Genomic DNA, 16,852 nt, shown 5'->3' with positions numbered 1-16,852 from the left:
ACTTAGACTCCTCATAGCCGCGATCACGAACCGATCTGATTAACAACTCCGTTCGAGCTGCTGGTGCTCACTGATCACGGCGATGATGACCTTTAACTGTAGAAAACAGCGCTAAAAGACGGGACAAAGAAAGGACACAAACAACGCCGCAGTGGTTTGTGTCCTTTCTTCCTTTCGTCTTTTAGCGCCGTTTTCTACAGTTAATCATGAACCAACCAGCCCAAATGCGTACCTTAATAATGACCTTGTTGAAGAACTGCCAAGAACCCTTTCTACGCATACACACGGGTTCATGAAACGTGCGTGCGTTCTCCGTCATAACGGACAAGTATAGGCTTCCAATGCAACGTCGAGCGGCGCCACAGCTCTTATCGCAAATGAGGACATCCACGGCCACAAGACTGCCGCTCCCGCTTCCGCGCACGTGCAGAGCTCTCGGATTGCATCTGTGGTGCGTCACAATGTAACTATCGCTGACTAGCAGTGCAGCATCGTTACGCAACTGTAAACAACTGGTTATACAATACATATGCGACTCTTCAACATATAGGTGTGCATATACCACTTCCACATTTCTCTGGCGTCATTCCGTAACGTTTCGCTCAATGTGAAAAATTACGCCACAGTCAGCATCCCGCGCATGCTTCGCATAACATCGATTCCCACGGTACGTGGGATCTGTCGAATTTTTTCTTTATTGCAGCTAGTTTGATTACTAGTGATTAATTGTAGTCGGACTCTCTGACGTCATCCAGATCACTTCCAAAATATCGCACTCGTGGCGCTCATCGTGTGATTCATTTAGCTTAATTTCTCGGCAAGTAGGGCACTGCTGTTGACAGTATTGCCGTTTTAGACGTTGTCATATTGAGCTTTCACTCTGACATAAATTGTTATTTGCCTTTTGTGTCCCTTTAAGGCAGCGCGCTGCGGAGCGAGGAGTCGAAGGTTCGAATCCCGGTTGTACGCTTCGGAATTTTTTTTTCTTCTGATTTATTTTTCTTTGTGGCTTTTATTTATATATACATACATATACATATCCGGGACATGACGGCGTCGACAGACGGCGACGGCAAAAACCAGCCGAGAGCGTCCATATAATTGCTATCGCAATAAAATAAAAGCAAGTTTCAGGAAATCATATTGGATTAATGTGGCCAACGCAAGCACACACACACGCACGCGCACACACACACAAACACGCACGCACACAATACAGATTGAAATGTGTGACCTCACAGTGACATTCAGGTGTTGAGTTGTTAAGGGTGCCAGATTCAAAAATAATTCATTGTCCTTCGTTTTCTCCTCTGGTAATAAACCTATGACAGCGATATTAACGACAACGAAGTTCTCAAAGAATACTTTATCTGTCTCTGAAGTGACATGATGTCCCATTTTACTGCACTTTAGATATGCGCTCTTGCTGGTGACGACTGACAGGAGAACTTAAACAGCGCAATGACGCAAAATCAAGGGCAGGGACGTGTCTCATTCAAGTCTGTGTATGTACCTCAGCAAAGCTGCCGATTCCCTGGCGCCGCTCGCCGTCGTCTAACGCGATGCACTTGGATCCTGGATCGAAGGAATCCAAGGGCGCGTACAGGGGCGTAGCCAAGGGGGGGGGGTTCAAACCCCCCCCCCGAAGTTTTTCAGTTTTGCTTGCGTATATATGCACGCACACATACAAACGCACGCACGAACATACATAAAGTATGGTTGAACCCCCCCCCCCCGAAAAAAATTTCTGGCTACGCCCCTGGGCGCGTAGTAGCGTGCGGCCAACGACATGTGTATATCATTATAACGGACGCCTCCAGAGAAATGTTCTGGGCGCGCAGGAATTCCAGCGTCTATACCTGAAAGCGGTTTCACAGTCTGCTTTGACAGTTTGCTGAAACGGCATGTCTGTCCACGCTATAGTATTTTCCCACCTCTACCAAAAAGTCTTAGCAAAGATACGATGTCTTCACTACGAGTACTTGAGCTTAAAAATGCAATCGTAACGAAATTGTGTAACGATAATGGTGACCGCGTACACAGTCGTAAATCAACGAGATGTGATCGAGTGTGTCAAGTCCGGGTGCCACGTATCGCAGTGAACTCTGGAGTAACCGCGCGTATCCAGCTTACATAATCGAGAGTGCGTGCAACGAATATCTTGACGGCGCCCGATAAGGCCTACGTAATTATTTATCGCTAAATGCGAAGGACATTGTTTCAAGTGCGCCAGAGACCTAAAGGAGTCAAAGAAGTGAGCGGAACGAAGAGGCCATTCTCTCGAGATAGGAATACCGATATATATTGGGGTTCAGGACTGACAAGATGAAACAAGAAGGCCGTTATTTTCTGCCTCCCGTCGCGGAGACACGATTCGGCGCCTTCGGGGAGGAGGGTAGTTTGCAGAAAAGATGTCGTCGGTTTGCAGAAACTTGTCGTCGATCACGGTGAAAGAAATTGCTGGGTTTTTTGTTGTTGTTGTTGTTGTTTTACCACGTCGTCAGTGCAGGAGGGAGCAGAAAGCCCATTAGACATACCGGTGGTTGGCCAGCAACACTCGCCACGTATGCACCGTGGTCAGTTTCCCGGACACGTTGATTTTCTTGTCCACGTCCTAAACTGCGCTCTCCACCCTAGCCATGCTGCGCTTGATGTGCGTTATGGACGTGCGTTATAGGTTAGGCTAAAGTCCCTAGATATTTCCCTGTTCTTTTAAAGGGAAAAATCTAGAGACTTTAGGTTAGGCTAGAGCACTGCACGGGCCGTGATTGTTGGCCCGGGCCCGGCCCAGGTCCGGAACTCATTCAAGTTTACCAGCCCGAACCCGGCCCGGTGACTCAAAGCGAGACCCGGGCCCGGCCCGAACCCGAGAAAAAATTTCGCCTACCCGGCCCGGCCCGGCCCGACCGCAGATCGGGCCCGACAGCGGCCCGAACCACTGATCTGAGTGGTGTTGCCCGAACATGGAATCGACAGCAAGGTGTTTTAGGTGGCAGATATATACGCTTTTTTGGCGCATGTTTCGTTAACAATTATACTTGAACCTACGATAATTTCTCGTTGAAAGGGGCTCACGGTGGAAGCAATTGAGCGGACATACTAGATACAATAAATGCTTGTTCAGCAGCACTGCTGAACCACTTGGTATACCACTTGGTATACTGTAGCTATTTTTTCTGCAAATACAATGGGAATCATCAAGAGCGTTTTGTAGCAGATAATACTGTAGCAAGGAAAGTGATTTGCAGCATGAGTTCAGTTTCGACAGGGAGCACAATAACTACAGAGGAGACAGACAACAGGATGCTCTCTTCACTTTTTTTTTTAATGCGCTCTCTATTGAAATTTAAAGCATGCTCTAACGACGAAGCCGATCGTGCACTCTTCTGGATACGTAGAACCTTGCCACAGGAAGAGAAATAAAGGAAGAAAGCCAAATTTATTACCTTGTTGTAAATACACAAATCTATAGAGAAAAATTTTAATGAACAGCGTGCATCACGTGTATTTTAGAAATACGTATGAGCAGCCAAAAGGAAGAATAAAAAACTATTTATCATAGCATTATTTTCAAGTATCACACCACTGCTAGTATATACAGTCTATAAGTTTTTTTGTGGCATATTTTATAGTTTATTTCTTCATATGTTATTGTTAAAAAAATCAAATTATCAAGAGATTCCGGCTTTAAGCACATGCGCTGTTGCATCACATCTACCTTGCGAATTCTGAACATCTACCTTGCGAACTCTTAAGGCGTCGGCATACGTTGTTCTTAACTTCCACCACTGGAGCAAATTTAGAATATCTTTGCAGAATGAACATAGCTGTCCAGCTCATCCCTTCATTTATCTCGTTCTCGAACGTCGTGCCACTCTTCAATGTCATCTATAAAACTCCTCTTTGAGGGCTGTTCCATGCAGTTTTCAGCAGTGTATGTTAAGCACGGTTTGCACCATGCTCTTTTTTTTTCATATTGTAATGGTGATATGCCTTCCTAACGATGTTGTACTGGTAGAAGGTGGTCATTGGACTACGCGGGTAAAACTGGCATGAGGTGCACGAAGCGATTTCGATCAATTTTCGGGGTTCGTTACCAGTTTGGTAATAGCGCAAATAAGTTTCTCGACGCTTACTCATGGGATGCATATGGTTCGAGGTAAGGGGACATCACCAGGCACGGAATTCGTAATTGCCTTTTTTCATGCCAGATATTTCGTCAAGCAAATATACTTTGCCCCATGCCTTGTTTAATGGGCCAATGCTATTCCTGCACATTCCAACGCTGTTGCGGCAGTACCTTGTAGCTCTCGCACCATCAAAGGGTTCTCAAACACGCGGCCCGCACATGACTGTCTTCGTCCCATTTTTTTTTCTTTATAAGTACGTTCTTATTAAGCTACACAGACATGGCAGGGCTAAAGGATTTTTCTTCGTGAGGCGCCCGCTGAGGCCACCATGTGTTGATACGTTACCGTTAAACAAATCTCTACACTTATAAAGCGGCGTCCAGATTTCAGTAATTTCGTAGATAGGTATCCATATGTTGGAGTTCTGCCACCGAATACCCTTCAGAAATGACCAAAAAAGGAGATATGAAAAAGGTATTTCAAATGGAAACGTTAGCTGACATTTAGTACGACCTATTCACCCCCTCCCCCATTCCCCCGATCTTATCTTCGTCACTGTCCTTTCCCCTGCGGGAGTACATTTTCGTGAATGCAGCCCGTTAGCTGAGGTGAGTTTGAGGCCCCTGATAGAGCGGAACAAGACGAAAGCCTAGACGTTATGAATATGGGCACACAAAGCAGGCTGTACATGCCTATCTCGCGTCACATGACCACTGGCAGCCGTGACGGAACAACGGAAAAAAGAATGTGTCAATATAGCGATCGATGTAACGAGACTCCGTGCAGTCCTTTCGTTTAAGTCCTTTTGTTTAAGGCTGAAACTTTCAAGAACATTTCTTCGCTTTGGAGCTCTGTGATCGCTCTTGCGATGATAAGTTAGAGGTATGAATTTATTATATTACATTTAATACTGCGATTGCAGAATAACATTTGGGATATAAAATAATAACGAATGCAAAAAAGCATGGAATAGCGATATGTTAGCTATAGAAGCACCTGGTCTATCTCCTTTTAGCTCGCCTGTTTCAGGTAAATGAAGTAGCCCCAAATGCAAAGAACAAAAAAATGATCAGTACTTGTCCCTCATAAAACTTCTCCAGATAGCTTGCCCCACATAAAAAAAAAGGTTTTTTTTTTTCTAGATAAAGTGTAAAACATATATGAATGCACAATTTATGTAGAATAAACTTAAAGGGACACAGAAGAGAAGAACGATTTTAATATTATCAGTAAATTGCTCATCTACAATTCCATAATCACGACCCTAGCCGCGACAAGACTATTGGTAAGCGATAAAACGCACAAAAAGAAAATGTGCATGGCGACGCCACCTTGAAGTTCGCACAGCAGACGCCGTGACGTCATAGAAGCTGACATTGTCTACTGGGGCCTATGTAGTTCCTAATCGGTAAAAATGAAGTACATTGACCTCTGACGGGACCATAGACTTCACATACTTAGGTTAAGGAAATTTCGCTGAGCCAATGTCCACGAAATACGACAAATACTGTTTGAAATAAGTTTGAACTAAGCGCGGAGTTTTCAGGGCGAAATTTAAGAATGGAACTTTGACCTTGATTTACTCCTCAATTAATAAATTCATGATGGTGAAATGAATGACATTCGAGTTATCAGAGTACACTTTATAAGTCTAAACCAATTCAGCGTTTCACTTTGGTGTCCCTTTAAGAACGGAGCAAAGTCCAAGCCCAGCCCGACCCGAGCCCGCCACCTGAAACCCGGGCCCGTCCCCAAGCCCGGAGCTTCAGGCCCGAGCCCGGCCCGGGCCCGCCATGAAAACTAGTTTACCCGGCCCACGGGCCGGGCCGGGCCCGGGTTTTCGTGTAGGCCCGAGCCCGTGCAGTGCTCTAGGTTAGGCCCGTAGCCAGGAATTTTGTTCGGAGTGGGGGGAGGGGGGGGGCAAGTTGCTGAAAACCATGACTATTTGAGAAAAACACCTATTTTCATTACTTATTTTTGCTAAAAACACATACTATCACCAAAACTTCGAAGCCCCCCCCCCCCCTCGGCTACGGTCCTGGCAAAGGTGCTGTATGGGTGCCATTTGTGAACCTCGCGAAAATATAAAAGACCGCTAGATTGTGTTGACCATAGCGCTGGCGTATACTTTTGTTAATTCCCCGCACTGCGATACTGGGCGACCTCCGCTCATTTGGTGCACAGCCCCGAGAAGTTGGGGTGGCGCCGCCTGGTAGGATGCCTGGATGACGTCACGGCACGGACTCTTCGACCCCCGCCGTGACGCGCCGGCATATCATATACGCTTGCTTCGTACGCTGTTCCGCTGTTTGCGCTTGCTTTTTGCCTGTCTCAAGCTTCAGACGAATGGCGAGAACAGCATCGATAAACCTAGTAAAACGACAAAAAGCTATACATTTTTTATTCACAGTCGCCAACTGTGCCCGCGCTCCGTCGTGCACACTTTCAAAAGGGTGATCAGGTTTGTTGTTGTGTCGCGCTGCTAACCTCGGGGATGGGTCCGATTTCCGATCACAGCAGCCGCATTCCGATGGTTGTGCTAAGCAACATCCTTCTGCTTAGATACAGGAGCACGTTAAAGAATTTGAGACGGTCAAAATTAATCTGCAGCGTGCCTCACAATCATGTCGTGGTCTTGGCACGCAAGACACCTTATTCACATTATTAGGTTGCGTTGTTCACGGGCGATTCCTTTAAAAAAATATGATGGGTTCGCCTCCACAAGTGTTATTTGCATTGGACGTATCCGCGATCTGCGGACAGCATTTTTGCCGGTGTGCCACAAGCCCCGTGCACGATTACAAAAACGCATGCAATATTGAGTTTCTCAAAAATATCGTGAAAGCGCTCGTCTGAGAATACCGCCGCAGTTGCTGTGTTTGTTTTTCTTGTGTACTCGCTCAGTCATCATGTTGTTTAGTTTCACGTTTTCCTCACAATAATTTCAGGGCTTGATTTCACTACAAAAACAAGTTGAGGTTAATTGCAGAAACTTCTTATTGCCTTCAGATTGTGTATTCATGCAGCATCGCAGCAACGGCGCTGTTACACTGGTATGTTACTCTTGTACAAAACACATCATTGAATTTTTGGAGTCAAATAATATTTTATGTGATGCTCAACATGGTTTTCGGCGTGGTTATAGCACCCTAACCCAACTCAGTGAATTCACTCATGATATCATCGCAGCTCCCGATGTAGGCGATCAAATCGACGCGATCTTCATTGATTTTTCAAAAGCATTCGATACTGTATCGCACTGTAAACTATTAAAAAGGCTCTCTGTCATCCTTAACAATCAAGCATTAGTTAATTGGATTTCCAGTGTAACGTCTGGCGTGCCTCAAGGCTCCATATTAGGTCCTCTCTTTTTCCTGATTTACATAAATGATCTACCACACAACATTCCCGTTAAGATTCGCATGTACGCCGACGACTGCGTCTTGTACCATAGGATTAAAACTTCCAATGATCACATCATTCTTAATGATTAATTCGCATCAATCCAATCATGGTGTGAAACCTGGCAGATGCAAATCAACTTCCGTAAAACTGTCTCCATGTCATTTACAAAACGCTCTCTATCTTCTTCATTTGCTTATTCGTATAATGGTTCACCGTTGAAAAATGTGTCGGAATACAAATATTTAGGTCTTTTATTTACTAAGAATCTGTCTTGGTCACATCACATTGAATTAATGTGTAACCGTGCCCTTGGGTACCTACAACATACTCTACGTTTGGCCCCAACTAACACAAGACTCCTGACCTATATAAAAAAAAATTAAATCTGTCCAGAAGAAAGCAGTTCTTCATAGCCTTCACCTTACTACTCTCTCTTTTCGTCGTCACGCCGAATCTTTAAAGTTCTTTTACACTCTCATTCACATGTCCACGATTCTCTTTCCTCAGCGACTACACCACACACGCCAAACCAACTTCAAAAACTCATCATCATGAGTTAAACATGACTCCTTTTAATCACCGAACAAACTCGTATAAATAGAGTTTCTTTTTTTGTCCGCACTATTGAAATATGGAATGCGTTGCCCGGCCATGTTAAATCTTTATCACGTGATGAATTCATTTTGTACATTAATAACCACTGATCTTCATGCTCTGTGCATTTTGCGTTGTATTGCTGTATTAAAATTTTTCTTGTATTCTGTACCCACTCCTGCGATAGCCTATCAAGGCTGCAGTATGTTAAAATAAAATAAATAAATAAATAAGTGCTAGTTTAGATAGCCAGCTCGTAAATTCCCCGCCACGGTGGTCTAGTGGTTATGGCGCTCGATTGCTGACCCGAAGGTCGCGGGATCGAATCCCGGCCGCGGCGGCTGCATTTTCGATGGAGGCGAAAATGTTTGAGGCCCGTGTACTTAGATTTAGGTGCACGTTAAAGAACCCCAGGTGGTCGAAATTTCCGGAGCCCTCCACTACGGCGTCTCTCATAATCATATCGTGGTTTTGGGACGTTAAACCCCAGATATTATTATAGCCAGCTCGTAAATTATTTTTTCTTGCATTTTATTTACCCCTGAGCATCATCAACCTTTATGCGGACATGACGTGCGTGACCATTCATTGACTCAATGAGACGAAGGACGTCTAATTAATACGTGGGCCACCTCGCTGAGAGCGCCATCGAAGCAGTTCAAAACGCTCACTTCGACTTTCAGGCGTTTGTTTTGAGACGATTGCTATCAACAGTGCTCCCACGAGAATTTAACAAGACCGCTTGTGACCCGGCTGTTGATCGGACCAGCACTTCATGCAAATGAGGGTATACGGCCGCATAATCCCAGACGAGTGTTGAGAAGAAATCTTTACATTATAAAAGTATACTAACATCTCAGCATTTCTGACACCATTGTGTACGTGGCAGTATTATGTTGCTTAATGTTTCAGATGTATTAAGTGATTCTTTATGATATATTCATCTAAAGTCTCCTGTAGGAGAAAGTCCAATTCTGTCATATCACCTATAATCTGCAAGGCAGACACAGCTTGTACGATAAACAGCAATGTAGTTAGTGAAAGGAAAACGTCCTAATTTCATTTGTAATTCTTCGGGACGCATGTTCTAACCATGGAGTCTAGGTCAAGTTCTAATGAAGTTAGAACCATTAGCGTAAATTTTATTAGCACCGATGTCTTGGTGTACGCGGTGAAAACAACGAATGTCTCGCTCTCGTGCATCACCATTTTCACGGTGAATCTTCCGTTCGGCAGGGAATTTGCCTATTATAAGCTATATTATCCAAACTTTCTACAGCTTACTTAACTTTCGCGAGTAGTGTAAACTTCCACCTTGGGAGATTTGCATCGCAAGAATGTAATCACCACCGTATCGCGAAAGGGCGGGTACACGGCGGGCGCAGAAAAAGGCGATCCTCGGCTGCGGAGCAAGCGAGTCCTTGCCGTGACGTCATATCGCTGCGACTGCCGCCCCGCCAGTGTTAGTTCTCGGGGCGCCACATATATGCACCCGCATATATGTGGCGAAAGGTCTATATAATTTTGTTATATTTTTGCTGTGTTAAGTCGGAGTAAATCTTTTAGAATCATGAACTCACCCGGCTTTTGGAACATTTTTGCACCAACCATAAAAAAGAAGTTCATTTGAAGAGAAAATCGTGCATGGAACTAACACTTCCTAATAACGGCCATATCATGAGGGCTGCTGGTTCAATGGCGCGAAAATTGACAATTTGCAAAACTGTGACTGCGCATGCGCGAGTAAGCAAGCCAGCCGCGTTCTTTCGTTGTCTGTTTCGCGAGTTCATAATCATGTCAGCATGATTATGGTTTGCACTCTTAGTGTGAGACCCAAACAACCGCAGTTAAAACTCGATTTAAATGAAGTGGTGACTACGTTTGACTTATTTCGTTAAATCGAAAAGTTCGTAAAATCGAGAATTGCCCTCGGTAACAGGCTCATCCAATGCGCTCGTCGCTGAACTCTTTCTTTGTCACGATGTAAATTGAGTGTACGAAAAGTGTCAGTAAACTTGTTATTGTTTTCCCATCTTGCTAGCATCAGTTCCTCAACCCGGAGACTCGACTACGCTACCAAACGGAGTCCGGGTACGACGCTGCCCTCTCGTAGCAACAGCATGGTTGTCGAGAAGGGACGGATCCAAATACACCGGCGCGACAACTGGAGTCAGCGGTGGGATTGATCCAAAAACCCGGTCGCAACAACTGGTGATCAGCGCTGGGATCTGAAGCTACAAGCGACAACAACAGTCGGCCTAAGGGAATGCAGCTGTCTGGAAACATCGATCACGTGTGGGTGAGTGCTTGGCTTTTCCTTTGATGTGGACCAGGTTCTAAACGAGGGTTTTAGATCTGGTAGATAACTTTGCCGAGAGTAGAGTGTACTAGAACTTTTGAGTGGCGCGACCGAAACGCTCTCCCCTTGCTTTCCCATCCCCAACTTGCGGCGAAAGTAGCGGCGGCGCTGCCATCGCCCAATCTTCCCACTTGGCTTGCTCGGCGGCATGGCCGGCATCTCTCTTTTGGTCGCGAAATGTAAAAAAAAAAACAGCGTTTAAACATTGTTACGCGCCAGGTTGCACAAATGGACATCCGCGTGTGTAACAAAGTCTCAAGTTATCCCTTTTTAAGGCCCCGAATGACGAAGAACAACGACTCCTTTGGGAGCGGAACCTCCATCGGCTTGACAAACCGCTTGACGCCTATTGTGCTGTGTGCGAATTACATTTCGAACCGCATTTCATTGTGAGAGACTACGTGCATATTATCAATTTTGCTGAAGCTACTTACATGCAGAGATTGCCTATGCATACCTTATTACAAGCCGCTTAAGCGAAGATAAAATTGAAAACCTCTTCGGTATTGTCAGGCTGTCATCTGAATGCAATGCTCATCCCACTCCGCAACAATTTCTCACGACCATTAATTGTCTATGCTGTTATAATCTTGCTAAGAGTGTTGCTGGATCACACGTTTCAGAGGGGGTTGTAAGCTCGCTTTTCACTGTCGCAGACAAGCCTGCTAACTTGTATAAGCAGCAGCAACTGATTGACTTGTTGCTTGATGAAGGATACTTGGAAGGTGCTGAAGGTTCGCTTCACAGAAGCTCTTTGACTGCACCAGGCCACCCATACGTCAATCAGCATAGCGACTCCAGGCGTACGTACTTGTGGCAGGCTATGTTGCTAGAACATGTGTGCTCCAAAGTGCAGTGCATGCATGAATGAGCTTCTGCTGCCTTCATGAGATGGCCAGTCCCTAAATGGTGCTGTTTTCACAAAATATTGTGATTTCGGTGTTCTTCTGTACCCTTCACAGAAAGCTTTTGTTTTTATTAGTGAACTTGAAGAAATTTTCACTGGTTGTTTTAGTACGAGTGACTTACACAAAGACAGCATCTTGGATGTCTTGGCAGTAATCAACAGGAGAAGCATTTTGGGGGTGTTGGCTGCAACGAACATTGCAAGCCATTGACTGCTCAGCTGATCCGTTTTTATGTGGTCACACGTATGCATGTTTATGTGAAGGGTTTAACACGTCGCGGGATGAGAAACAAAGCGCACAGCAGTACCTGAAATTGAGTAGGTTATAATTGCTACAGTGGCGTAAAAAGGATGTCATTTTTCGTGCATATTTTATTGCACTCCTAATTTTTTTAAGGTACACCAAGAAGAAAAACAATTTTTCCGAGAAGAGGCTTGTAAGTGAGAGAACGTGCAAATTCTGACGCGATATCTCAAAATAAAACTTTGATTTTGAATCTTTTTGTATTAATAAGCCTGTGATGGTAAATTTAGCAGCATTATGGGTGTCGGAGCACAATTAATCGATCTAAGCCGATTCACGGTTCCACTTTAGTGTCCCTTCAAACGACTATGCAACCATAACATATTTTTTTTATTTAAATGTATTTTGGAAAAACAACCTAAACACTGTCTTTGTGTTTTCTTTGTTTTATGTTATTTTTGTATCCTGGCTCTATAATTTTGTTTTTTACAATTTGCTAATTCGCAAATGTATTGTTTCATAAATATGCAAACCTTGTATTTTTGTGTTATCAATGATTATTATCATTACAGTTACGACTCTGCTTTGCAGTGGTGCTGCGTTTTTTAAACTCTCAAAATCTTCCATGACTATGTTTCACTGAAAGCCTTCTTCTGCAGTATTACGTATTTGAATTTTTGTGGGTCCTACAACAATGAATCTAATCCCATATTTCAAAATCAAAGGGAGGTTTGGAAAAACTCTGCTGTTATTCAAACAATGTCAATAAAGCCTGCTTTTTTGTCGTGTGTGCACGCAGCCACAAGCAACGCGCCCTTTGATTCCAGCTTTAGTGTTTTACATGGAACGGGCCAAGAGTTCTTCGTTTTGTGGGCAGCATACTCATTTTTTTTTCGGGGAGATGGGGGGGGGGGGGCTTCCGTTGTGTACCAGCCAGCTGGTTTCTCATTTAATTGTACACTGTAAAACATGGCAAAAAAAAAACGCGCTCCTTATACTGTATAATGTGCTATGCTGCTTCAGTGCGGTCAGCAGCAACTTCAATAACAATAATGTCAAATAATATTTATTTGCATTAATATTTATGAAAGAGAGGAAGTATAAGAATAAGAAAAAAGCGGGAGATCATCTTGGCCGGCACACTATAGGCGCGACGGAGAGGCACCAACACGTACGCGGAACGCCTGCCAGCCATCCGCCTGGGAAGATTGGTCGACGCCAGCGCCACCGCATCATTCCACACTGAAACGCCCGCTCCCAAGCAGCCACTCGCGCCACTCAAAAGCTTTTAGTACACTCTACCGAGAGACTCAAGGTTACGTACTCTCGGATAGTTATTTTGGAAGTAGCGGGCACTCAGAACGATCATGGATTTACAGAAGCTGCAGGAGCCGGACTTGTTGCTGTTGTGTGAGGAATTGGGGATCGATACGAAGGGTTTGGCAGGAAAATCCCTAATCATACAGGCAATCATTGATTTGGGGGCCGATGATGAGGAGCTCTGTGAAGAATGGGAGTTCATCAATCAAAAAAAGGAAGAGCAGCTCAGAGAGCGTGAAAGAAAGGAACGACGCCACGCAGAATTCGAAAGGGAAGAAAAGAGGCGTAAGCGTGAAAGAGAGGAAAGGTGGCGTAAGCGCGAGATTGAGATCCGCAAACTAGAAGTCAAGGTAGAACTCCTAAGGTTGAGTAAGAGGTCGGGCAGTTGTCCCCAGCGAGTGGTACCTCTACTCAACAAGAAGGCAGAGTTCAAGATGTCAAGGTATATGCAGCCATATGTGGTATCAGGGGATATCGGCCTATATCTTGCTGAATTTGAACAAATGTGTGAAGAACTGTCTTTTGAGCGAGACACTTGGTCTCAGGGGTTATTGTCAGTTCTGCCCAGTGAGGCAGTTGAGGTTGTTGCGCGACTCAGTAAGCAGGACGCGGACAACTACGATGTAATTAAGGCATCTTTGTTCCGGAGATTCGGAACTTCAGCTAGGAGAGAGGAAAGCAAGAATGGTATGCAAAGGGATCCTTCTCCTGAGAACGAGCGACAGGTCGCCGTTTTCGAGATCGCGCCAGAGAAAGGCCCGCCGTTTCAAGAGAGCATGGAAGGAGAGCAGGTTGAGAATGAGGCCTTGGCCGATCTAAAGTTAGAGACAATTCCGAAAGACGTTCCTTCCGTGGACGAGGTTGGTACCAGCCGCCCTGATGGGCTCAAGGAGAAGCTGGAAACCTTCATCGTGCCTCGAAAGGACGTTTCGGAATCGTCAAACGTACACACGGTTAGCGTGGTGGCTAACCATAGCAAGGACGCGACGCTTCAAGGGTTAGGCGATACTGTCGGTGAGGGCCCAGGTTCAGATTTTATCAGCGCTGACGCAGATAATTTGGCCCGACAGTCCGACGTGGCGGAGAAATCGAAAAGCTTGCGCGAGAAAGAAGGTGTAGTACAAGCACCAACTAGCTGCACAACTCCGCATGTCGCGACTCGAAGCGATGATCGAGGTATCGAGAGAAAGGATGTTCGCCGACATCGTAGAAAAAGAAAGCGGAGGCATTCGGCTCAGCGTAAGCTTAAGAAAGGTCCCAATCCGGCGCGAAAAGGACAAAAGGGTAGGCCACACGACAGTTTGCGGAAACGTAAATTGAGGCGTTCATTCAGCCGCAAGCAGCGCGAGAGGCGCAGAGGGAGAAAGCAAGGTGCGCTCCCACGACGGAAGGCGACGTTGAGATTGACAGTTTCGGGAAAGCACCTGGGTCCAAGTCGTCAAAGTCGAAAGACCAGTGTACGGCGGGTAACAAAGCACCGCGCGGAGGCGACCACAAGGGGAGAATGGACAGGGTTTCCCCCCCGTTTCTGGCATTCCATTCGCCTTCCAGAAGGGAGCCGGCCGAAGTGCCGAATGAAGCGTGACTGTAGAATGCCGCTGATAGCTCGTGCATGTTGTAGCCTCTGGCGAGCTAGAAAGCCGGCTGGACCGCGGCCCCATCGGGTACGATTCAAGCGAATCTAATTGAGAAAGGGGGAACGGTCAGTTCGAGGAATTTTGCACGTGCGAGCAAACTGAGATTACTCATTGTTTTGTTAGGAATGTATAGTCAGGTACAACTTTAGAAAAAAGCGGCATTTGCACCTCAAAGGCGGATGCACACGCGCTTCCACCTATGGGCGCGCGCTCTAGACTGACGTCACGAGCCGGACGGCCGGTGCTAGGGTGGCTAGAATGGGGAGGTGTGAAAAGCGGCCGTGAAAACCGGCCCCCAAATCGCGCCGATGCCGCAAGGGGCGCTGTACGCAGAGGCGCGGGGAGTCGAGCAGACGACGTGCCGCGTAGCGCCGCTCATGTACGGCAAACCTGTCTCGCGCTATTAGCTTGCAACAGTTTGCTGCGTTAATCGTCTTTTTCCTTTTCTCTTTCAGCGGGTGCAGTAAAAAAGGGCACACTGTAACATCTTCCTCTCCTAGTAAAAAAACAGTGCGAAAACTACGAAGACGAGACAGATGAAACAGGACTAGCGCTGTCTTGTCCTTGTAGTTTTCGCGCTGTTTTTTACTATGAATGTGAACCAACAACCTCAAGTTCGTACGCTTCTCATCTTCCTCTCCTTCTTCACTGATTTTCGTGAAGGAACGCACGCGAGAAAGAATATATCGGAGTGACATGCGGTGCGCACCATCAGCAAATGTCGATTGGTGTTACTTCCTTGAAAGAAAAAAATTCGTTACACACAATATGGATAATTTAAAAAAACACATGAAGCCAAGGGTAACTAGAAAGTTAGAATAAAAAGTAAACATCGAGTAAATGAAAATGATAAATGAGCACGCGGTCATACTGTCAGATAGAATTTATGAAAAAGATAACCCTCGCGTAGTAAATATCTAGATCTGAAGTAATGCAAAAGATCGATCTAGACAAAATGAATTTGGAACAAAGAAAAGGGAAAGAAAAATAAACCATCGCGGTAATCTTTTAGTCATATTTATATAACCGAATATAGCATAACAGACATCCCTCTGAATATAAGAACAGTAACTTATTGTTAATCATATCTTCTGAACTGCAGCTACGAGGTACCTTTTTTTCTAATTGTAATATCGGCGACAGAATAAAAGGAAGTGGTCCGTTGTTTCAATTGATTGCAAAATTTGCACAACGGCCGGGGACGCCAAGAGACCAGCATTATATAAACAAAAATTCACTCGTGGAATTTGACCGCGTAATCTGCTGTAAGAAACTTCTATTGTCACGATACACACCGCTGTTTATTCCAGCAATACCTTACATGTACGAAGTTCTTAAATTTATCCAGTGATAATTTGCCAGTGTCGCTTTGCAAACAAGCATTTCTATACCTTAAAGCTGTCGCATAAGCCGTATCTGGTAAATTAGGAATCATAGCTCCACATAGAGATACTGAGGCTCATGAATCCACCATTTCATTTAGATACAATCCGCGGTGGCCCAGTACGCTCAGCAACCAAATTTTTTGTAAGTTTCCAGGTATTAGATAACGAAACATGCTCAGGAGTGTTGAATTCGCTGCCGTATATAGGAAGTGCTGAACATACCGAAAGATAATCTGTAACTATAACTGCTGCTGATTCATTTGACGGGAGCTTGCTAAAACAACAGCCAGTATTTTTGGAATTAATATAGGTGTATATATATATACGATGATAAGAGGAAGGCAGAAAAAAAAGCGCTAATTTCTGCAACCCAATAGGGAGCACGGCTAAGCGCCTTAGGTGTATGATTGGGAAGTCGAATTGAAAAAGACCGCTGAAAAGAGCGAGAGATGATGCCTAACCCAACGTTACTACACTAGGTTAGCAACCTAGTCTAGTGACGTTGTCCTAACCTTACCCTCTACCGATGCATAAGTCGCGGTTTTTTTATTGACATAATGAGTTGTATTGCTAATTCTCATGTGAGCAAGGTAATTGTGTACTGGTAATTTAAATACAGAAATGGCATTTGTTTAGCATTAGGAGAAAAAAACTATCACGACATTGTGTGCGAAGGATCGAATCGAGCTTACTTGAAGAGCCAATGTTATATTTTTACATTGAGTAGTTCTAGCAGCGCTAATGCGAATATAATCTGAGGGGTGTTCACTCACGACCAATGTGCTTCAAAGAATAAACTAGGTTTTTAAATGTAAACATATAATGATTGTCTCTGATGCGAACTGTATATCTTTAAAAATGTACGTTTTAA

The 16,852-nt window shown here is 44.9% G+C and overlaps 1 protein-coding gene across 1 annotated transcript in view; it reads right to left on the bottom strand.

Annotated features, from left to right (window-relative positions):
* Positions 1-15,396, bottom strand: part of LOC119383078 (sodium/potassium-transporting ATPase subunit beta-2-like) — a 388,376-nt gene extending 372,980 nt beyond the window's left edge. The window contains exon 1 of the mRNA XM_049412410.1: positions 15,386-15,396. The gene's annotated coding sequence lies outside the window, so the exon portion shown is untranslated. The remainder of the gene's footprint in view (positions 1-15,385) is intronic.
* Positions 15,397-16,852: the final 1,456 nt, after the last annotated feature.

The sequence above is a fragment of the Rhipicephalus sanguineus genome, chromosome 2 (assembly GCF_013339695.2).
Source record: "Rhipicephalus sanguineus isolate Rsan-2018 chromosome 2, BIME_Rsan_1.4, whole genome shotgun sequence".
In the NCBI taxonomy this organism is placed as follows: Eukaryota; Metazoa; Arthropoda; class Arachnida; order Ixodida; family Ixodidae; genus Rhipicephalus; species Rhipicephalus sanguineus.
The sequence above is the reverse complement of the archived record's forward strand: the minus strand, read 5'-3'. Positions and strand labels throughout refer to the sequence as shown.